General features: G+C 46.1%; 1 long non-coding RNA gene across 1 annotated transcript in view; it reads left to right on the forward strand.

Moving 5' to 3' along the window:
• The first annotated feature begins 7784 nt into the window (after positions 1-7784).
• Positions 7785-8885, forward strand: part of LOC102491927 (uncharacterized) — a 25550-nt gene continuing 24449 nt past the window's right edge. Inside the window, exon 1 of the long non-coding RNA XR_336066.3 lies at positions 7785-7997. This is a non-coding gene — a long non-coding RNA (uncharacterized LOC102491927). The remainder of the gene's footprint in view (positions 7998-8885) is intronic.

Raw genomic sequence — 8885 nt, forward strand, 5'->3', positions numbered from 1 at the left:
AGACAGAGAGACAGAAAGCAAGAAATCACCCCCCGGGGAGATGGTCACGCCGCAATCCCCTCTCCTCCATTCTCTTCTTGAGTTCTTGGGCACACATGCACATGTACCCGGCGTGAGTTTTAAGTCACCGGGTCCGGGACTCGAACCATGGTGAACTACGTGGCAGTCCAGCGACATAGCCATTATGCCATCTGCTGGTCCCACCATCAGCTCTTCTTTTAGTTAGTGGCTTTAATGCCAGTTTCTCCTTAGATATCCAATGTTACATTTTACCACCCTCTTGGGTGCCTCAAGGAGAAAATATCTAATAACTAACTTTACAGATCGCAGTCTGCCAGCACCAAGTCACAAAGGTAATTTAATTTTTTCTGCTTTGGGGGCCATGTGCCAGGCAAAATGAAAACAAACAAACAAAAAAAAAACCTTGAAATTCCTTGGTATTTTTAGAAATGTGCTCCTTTTTGTAGCTGTAGGTAATTCCATATTCATACCAATTTAGTCTACTTTAGTCTAGAGCTAATTGTGGTTTCTCCTCGCTCTTTCTAAAAGTAAACCAGAATTACCATCCATTATATTCTGTACCAACAAAAACACGTGTGTTTCTTTTTACCCCTCATGGAGAAGAAGATTAAAGAGTTGCTCGGTAGGGAACTTTATATAAGCAAAACGAATCACTCATGTTATGCCATCTAAGAAAAAAGAGTTGTTTATCTGAAGTATTCGAAGAGGTTTTTGTTTTATTTGTTTTTACATTAAGGTGTTTACGCTTGTTGGAGAGAGAGAGAGAGAGAGAGAGATACAGTGAAAGGGAAAGTGAGAAATCATTGTCCCCCCCCACGGATGTCCACAACATGGGGGGCAGGGGGGACGGCCACGCTGCAATCCCTTCTCGTTTTCTCCTTCTACATTCTCCTCCTGGGATCTTGGGCACACATGCACACAGGCCCAGCATGATTTTGAAGCCACCGGGTCAGGGACTCGAACTGCGGGAGTCAAACCACGATCGGCCATGTGGGAGTCCAGTGACATAATAATTGTCTTAAATAACAACAATATCACATGGAATCTGACATTTTAAATGATCCACTCCATCAAACCTAAGTCTTGAACGAAACAGTGGTAATGGTAAATCAATTAACACCATCAGCTAATTTGCATCATTTAGGTGAAACAAAATGCCTGGATTCAATATTTAGAATAAGGTGTATAGGACAATGGGTTACATACGGTCCATGCTGCAGAAGCAGACCAGTGTCAGTTCAAATCTAGACTCTGCCACATACGAGCTGTGTGACATTGGAGTTGTATTTTTGTTTTGTTTTGTTTTGTTTTGTTGGAGAGGTTTTTGCTACAGGGAGTGTACACTCACCAGAAAGACACACAGAGACAGAGAGACAGAAAGCGAGAAATCATCCCCCAGGGGGATGGCCATGCTGCAATCCCTTCTCCTCCATTCTCCTCTTGGGATCTTGGGCATGCACGCACACACGCCCAATGTGAGTTTAAGCCACCAGATCCGAGACTCAAACCGCGGTTTTATTTTTCTTTCTTCTTTTCTTTCTTCCTTTCTTTCTTTATTTGACCAGAGAAGGACAGAGTGAGAGAGAGAGAGAGAAAGTAAGAAAGGAAGCCACCAGGCCCAGGACTCAAACCACGGTTGGCCACGTGGGAGTCCAGCACCCTTAACCACCATGCCACCTGCTGGTCTCAATAGTATGTATTTCTGATCAAACCAATTTTCATTAACTAAAAGCATACTCAAACAGCACGTAGCATATCATAGGTACTTAACAAATCTAAGCAGTTTTTCTGTAAGAAATGTTTTACAAGTCCATCCTACACAGGGGCTATTACAGTTTCCATTCGTGCAAGAGCTGAAAACTATTTTCTTTGAAAACTTCTTTGAATTCGATCATGGCGAACTTGACTTTAAGATTACTAGGAACCAGCAGTTAGAATAATGGCTATGTCGCTGGACTCCCACGTAGTGGACCGCGGTTTGCGTCCCAGACCCGGTGGCTTAAAACTCACGCCAGGCGCATGTGCGTCCGTGCCCAAGATCCCGAGAGGAGAATGGAGGAGAAGGGATTGTGGCATGGCCATCCCCCCTGGGGGGGTGATTTCTCGCTTTCTGTCTCTCTGTCTCTGTCTGTCTGGCGAGCACATGCGCCCTATAGCAAAAACCTCTCCAAAAAATAACAATGGAGCATGCACTGTGATCTCAGAGGGCAGAGCAATCACTGTCTTATCAGCCTCGCTGACAGGACACCCCTCCTCTCCCTGTTCCAGCTGGCTCCCACTTGGCCTGCCAACGTGAGGTGTCGGTTACACCTCCGCCATTGTCCTTCGCAGTCTCAGCCTTCCCGGCCTCATTATCTCTAACCCACAGACAGCTTGGGCCTTTAACTTCTGCCAAGAGCAGTCTCTGCTGCCAGGCTCATCTGAGCTCCCACAAAGGGCGTGGGGCTCCAGGTCTCGCACACGTCAGAGGATGTCATAGGAAAGGGATGTCATAGTTTGGGCACTAGATGTGACCACTGAGGGGGGCTAGCCCTGTGGTCTGGTGGTTAAGGAAGCTCGATCCCACGCGGGTGATCATGAGGTTTGAATCCCAGTCCCAGAGGCTTGAAACACACACTGGGAGCGTGTGTGTGCCTGTCCAGACTTCTGGCAGGGTGGAGAAATTGGAGGAGAGGGAACTGCAGAGTGACCATGCTCCATCGGAGGGTGCCTTCTCCTCCTCCCTCTCCTCTCTCTGGCAAGTTCATGTACCCTCTGGTCATTAAAAAAAAGAACAGAAGGAGAAGAAAAAGAAGAAGAAATGAACATTTCTGGGGGCTTGAGAAGGATTTCAATGAGATCACATTGAAAAAATTATCACGTTCTTTAATGATGCTTTTTGCTCGGAACGTGTAGTTTTTTTTTTAAGAAATAAATCTTTTTTTAATAATTATTTTATTCAGGGACCAGCAGTTAGTGTAATGGCTATGTCGCTGGACTCCCATGTAGTCGACTGTGGTTTGAGTCCTGGACCCGGCGGCTTAAACTCACACCGGAGGTGTGTGTGCGCGTGCCCAAGATCCCCAGAGGAGAATGGAGGAGAAGGGATTGCAGGTGGCCATCCCCTTGGGGAGTGATTTCTTGCTTTCTGTCTCTCTCTGTCTTTCTGGCGAGCGCACGCGCCCTCTAGCAAAAACCGCTCAGACCTGGTGCCTTGAAAAACATGCTGGGCACATGTGTGTGCATGTCCAAAATCCGAAGAGGAGAGTAGAGAAGGGATTGCAGCATGGCCATCCCCACCTGGGGAAGGAGGTGATTTAAATCCCTCTGATGTATCTGTCAACTACTTTATCTTGTGCTCAAATACACAACTGGCTGTTTCTTTTCTTTTCTTTTTTTTTAAGAAACATTTTTGCTAGAGGGCACGTGTGCTAGGAAAGACAGAGAGACAGAAAGTGAAAAATCACCCCCCGGGAGGGATGGCCACGTTGCAATCCCTTCTCCTCCATCCTCCTCTTGGGATTTTGGGCATGCACGCACACATGCTCAGCATAAATTTGAAGCCAACGGGTCCGGGACTCGAACCGTGGTCGACCATATGGGAGCCCAGCAATGTAACCGTTATGCTGTCTGCTGGTCCCAACACAACTGACTGCTTCTATAGCAGAAGAAAATGGCCTGTTTGGGGCTTACATAGAAAGTGAGTTTTGTGTTTTTAATTCCAAAGCATAATTCTGGCTAAAGCTACTTTGTGATTGATATTTTAAAAAATATACATTCATGGGCTAGCAGGTAGTATGGTGGTGAAGGCTCTAGATCCCATATGGCTGACTCCATGGTTCAAGTCCCAGGCCTCGTGACTTGAAAAACACACCAGATGTGTGTATGTGTGTGCATGCCCAGAAATCCTGAGAGGAGGATGGATGGCATGACCATCCCCGAACAGGGATTTCTCACTTTCCCACTCTCTCTGTCTCTGTTCGTCTCTGGCAAGTGTATGTGCCCCATGGCAAAAATCTTGGAAAAAAAAAATACATATATATCAAGATGTTTCAAAGGTAACTATTGGTTTATGACCATAGCTTCCATGCAGACTGTGGTTTCTTTCTTTTTTTTTTTCTTTTTAGAGAGAAATTTTTGCTATAGGATATGTGTGCTCGCTGGAGAAACAGAGAGACAGAAAGCGGGAAATAGCCCCACCACCACCACCACCCAGGGGATGGCCATGCCATAGTCCCTTCTCCTCTGTTTTCCCATCGGGATTTTGGGCAGGCATGCACACGCACCCAGCGTGAGTTTTAAGCCACCAGGTCCAGGACTTGAACCGCAGCTGACTACATAGGTGTCCAGCAACCTAACTGTTATGCCATTTTCTGGGCCCACAGACTGGTTTCTAAGTAGACTAGTTCCTCCATTAATACACTGGTTGCAGAACAGCCAATCAATTATTTTGGTGTTAGTCTCTGGAAATCTGGGCCAGATTTAACTAGAAACCACCGCTATATCTTGATACACTAAACTAGGGATACTTTATTTTCGTGACCATCCCCCCTGGGGTGTGATTTCTCGCTTTCTGCCTCTATGTCTCTCTCTGTCTGTCTGGCGAGCGCACACGCCCTATAGTGAAAAAAACTCTCCAAAAAATAGAGGAAAAAAAAGTAAAAGAGGGGGCCAGCAGGTGGCACAGTGGTTAAGGGTGCTGGACTCCCACATGGCCAACCACGGTTCAAGTCCTGGATCTGGTGGCTTGCTTTCTCACTCCTTCCAAGTCTGATCAATAAAGTTAATAATAATAAAATAAGAAGAATAATAATAATAATAATAATAAAGTTAAATAAAATTGTAAAAAGAAAGAAAAGATTTTGAGGTAGGCATTTCTGCTTCAGCAGCAAAATTATAAACATAAGGTGGCCGAATTAATGAACAAAGGTAGTCAGATTTGTCATTTATAGAGCTGACAGTCAAGGCTAGGTTTCTGAACTTCAATGTGCGCATGAAACAAAATCTTCATCTTATTATTTTTTTAAAGAGATTTTTGTTGTGGGGTGTGTATGCTCGCCAGCAACACAGAAAGAGACAGAGAATGAGAAATCACCCCCTGGGTAGATGGCCATGCCACGATCCCTTCTCCTCTCGGGATTTTAGGCACACATGCACATGCACCCGGTGTGGATTTCAAGCCTCCGGGTCTAGGACTCGAACCACAGTCGGCTATGTGAGAGTCCAGCAATATAACTATTATGCCATCTGCTGGTGGCCCCAGGAATCTTCTTAAAACACAGATACTAGGGGCCAGCAGGTGGCATGGTGGTAAAGGGTGCTGGAGTCCCACATGGCTGACCATAGTTTGAGTCCGTGTCAGATCACTTTCTCAGTTTCTCTCTCTTTCTCTGCTCCTCTCTGGTCAAATAAACATAAAATAAATGAATAAATAAATAAATACAGATAGATAAAATAATTTAAAAACAAACAAACAAACACAGATACTGATTGACTACCAGAGGTCAAGACAGAGATTCTGTATTTCTGATCAGCTTCCAGATAATGCTGATGGGAGGACTACAATTTGAGTGGAAGGGCCTAAAGCATTATTCCCCACGTGGTTGGTGTGTTCTCCGACAGTCAGAGGGAAACAGTGTCGCAGCCAGAGAGAGCGTGGCATGGGGATCCATGGGCTAGGGGTACTTGGAGGCCTGGATCTGGAGTGAGCAGAAACTGGCTAAAGCTCACTGCGGAGTCTGCTCTAACTAAACCTGCTAAAGCAAGCGTTCCCTTCGGGGCGTCAGCCGTGTGTGCCAGAGTGACAGGCGTAAACTGGGACCATCTGGAGTTGCCTTGTTCTTCTGGCCTTGCAGAACCCTGCTCCTTACAGATTTTCTTTTTCTTTTCTTTTCTTTTTTAAAAAGAATTATTTTATTGGGGCCAGCAGATGGCATAATGGTTACATCGCTGAACTCCCACGTAATTGACTGCAGTTCAAGTCCTGGATCTGGCGACTTATGCTCATGCTGGGCATGGGTGTGTGCATGCCCACAATCCCGAGAGGAGAATGGAGAAGGGATTGCAGCATGGTCATCCCCCCAGAGGGTGATTTCTTGCTTTCTGTCTCTCTGGCGAGCGCACATACTCTATAGCAAAAATCTCTCTCTTAAAAAATAAATAAATAAAATAATTATTTTATTTAACTTAATTTATTCACTTTCATTTGACCAGTGAGGGACAGAGTGAAAGAGAGACAGGAAAAGTGAGGAAGCAAGCTGCCAGGTCCAGGACTCAAACCTCAGTGGGCCATGTGGGAGTCCAGTGCCCTTGACCACCACGCCACCTGCCAGGCCCCCTTGTAGATTTTCTAATCCTCTCTATACCGTTCCCACTCTTCACTCCTTTCCTTCTCCCCTTGCGTAGATCCTCAGATGTCCTAGTGCGTTACCTTGGAAGCCATCACCAGAGAACAATGAGTTGCTTTGCCAAGACGAAGACAGCCCAAGTCATTGCATAATCCCCTCACATGGAGCTCCTGAGCAGCTGCTGTGGAGGTGGATGAAAATAACCCACCATTTCAGTTTTAGAACCCATTCAGGAGTGAGAATGTTATTTTTAGGGCATAATCATTTAAAAGCTCTTCCTGGCCTGGGGAGAAATGTCTTTACCCCTTTAGGGAGATGAAGCTGGTTGTGTCTTTTCTTTCCAGCCTTTGTCCAGAAAGACTTCATTCTTTAAATAACAGGAAGTGATCCACTACTTACTTGCACCAAGAGTTTTAACTGGTACTGGGACTAGCAGTTGGCATATGGCTATGTCGCTGGAACTCCCATGTAGTCGACTGTGGTTTGAGTCCCAGACCTGGTGGCTTAAACTCAAGCCGGGTGCGTGTGCGTGTGTGCCCAAGATCCCGAGAGGAGAATGGAGGAGAAGGGATTGCAGCGTGGCCATCTCCCCTGGAGGGTGATTTCTCGCTTTCTGTCTCTCTGTCTCTCTCTGTCTTTCTGGTGAGCGCACGCGCCCTATAGCGAAAACCTCTCAAAAAAAAAAAAGTTTTAACTGGTACTGAAATACCCAACTTAAAGAGTTTCAAACTCCCTCCATTAAGGCCTTTGTTTACGAAGATAAACTTAATAGCCTTAATTCCACCTTGGTTTTAATCCGAGACAAAGATTTTGGTGCAGGTGGCTTATTCTGGACCACAGTGAGGGAGTGGGTCTGGAGAGGGGGCGAGGAGTAAGCCAATAAAGAACATGTTAGTAAGCAGATTTCTGTTGTGGGCAACTGCACTTACATCTACTGAGGACCCTCTGAGGGTCAGCTGGAATGCCTCAAAACCTCCCCACTGAGGGACGGATACCCCAACTCCAGTTCCTCGTGATTGTGGAGTGCCTGGGGGCTCTCGACCATCTGACAGCTCCAGCCTTCTCTGGGGTGAACTGAACACCCCCTACTCCAAGGTCAGAGAATTTCCTGAGAAAGCAAGACATAAGAAATCCTCCAGATAATAGAAGGACAGATGGGCGGGGCACTGATGACCCCCACCACAAGGGCCGAGGTCAGGTTCCTAAATGAGCCATTTATTGATTTATTCCTCATTTACCATACCCGGTATGGCCTTTGGGAAGACCCTGCTTGCCTTGCAAGTTCCACCTGCCTTTAAGTAACGAAGCAGAAAATGTCGCTGCAGCCATCAGCGGTGCAGCAAAAGGGAATCTGGAGTCAAAGCCCTCACCACTTGCAATTCCCATCCTCCCGCTCCAACCGTGCAGAGTAAATGGGGTCACCTCTCCTTGCAGACTCAGCACAGTCTAGGCAGAAGATGACACCGTGGCCACTGGGCTGAAAACCGAGACGGCAGCCCTTGCAAGACACGGGAAAGAAGAGGCCCAGCCTCCCCACGACACCTAGACAATGCAGGCAGCCATGCCGATCGCCTGGGACCATCATGACAGTGACATCCAGCAAGTAAAAGGTGTCCAGCACAGCGCACACGGGGACACTCCTGCAGACAAGTAAGACCCGAATATGGGCTCTTTTAATTCTTCTGGGGAAAAAAAAAACTTTCATTATCTTTTGTTTGTAAAATAATAGATATTTCTTCATTTATTCAACTGTCAGAGGGCATATGTACTCTCGAGAAAGAGCGAAAGAGAGAGGGAAAGAAGAAACATCCCCCGATGGGGTGTGGTCACACTGCAATCTCTTCTCCATTACTCCGTCCTGTTGGAATTGGGGGGCATGCACGCACATGTCGTTGGTGTGTTTTTCAAGCTGTAGGGTCAGGATTTGAACCATGGTCAGCCATGTGGGACCTAGCTCCCTTAACCACTAGCCAATGGGATCAGCCCCAAAAGAAATGCATATATTTCTTTTTGTTTTTTGGAGAAGTTTTTGCTGTAGGGTGCGTGCGCTCACCAGAGAGACAGACAGAAAGTGAGAAATCACCCCCTGGGGGGGATGGCCACACCGCAATCCCTTCTCCATTCTCCTCTCGGGATCTTGGGCACACACACACACACACACACACACGCACGCACGTGCCCGGTGTCAGTTTAAGCTACCAGGTCTGGGACTTGAACCACAGTCGACTACATGGGAGTCCAGCAACACAGCTATTACACCAACTGCTGGTCCTGATTTTTATAAACATATAAACAAAGTATATAAAACTTTAAATATATAAATTAAATTAATATCTTTTGTAGTATAATCATTATTGGAACCGGTTGGGATCATTCTATGTTTATGCTTTTGTATCCTGTTTTTCATGTAGTATATCATAGGCTACCTGATTCTGTATGTTAATAAAAAACCCTTTTATTAAAAAAAAGAATTATTGGGAACCAGCAGTTAGCATAATGGCTATGTTGCTGGACTCCCACGTAGTTGACCGCAGTTCA

Source organism: Tupaia chinensis, unplaced genomic scaffold (assembly GCF_000334495.1).
Source record: "Tupaia chinensis unplaced genomic scaffold, TupChi_1.0 Scaffold000617_2, whole genome shotgun sequence".
In the NCBI taxonomy this organism is placed as follows: Eukaryota; Metazoa; Chordata; class Mammalia; order Scandentia; family Tupaiidae; genus Tupaia; species Tupaia belangeri.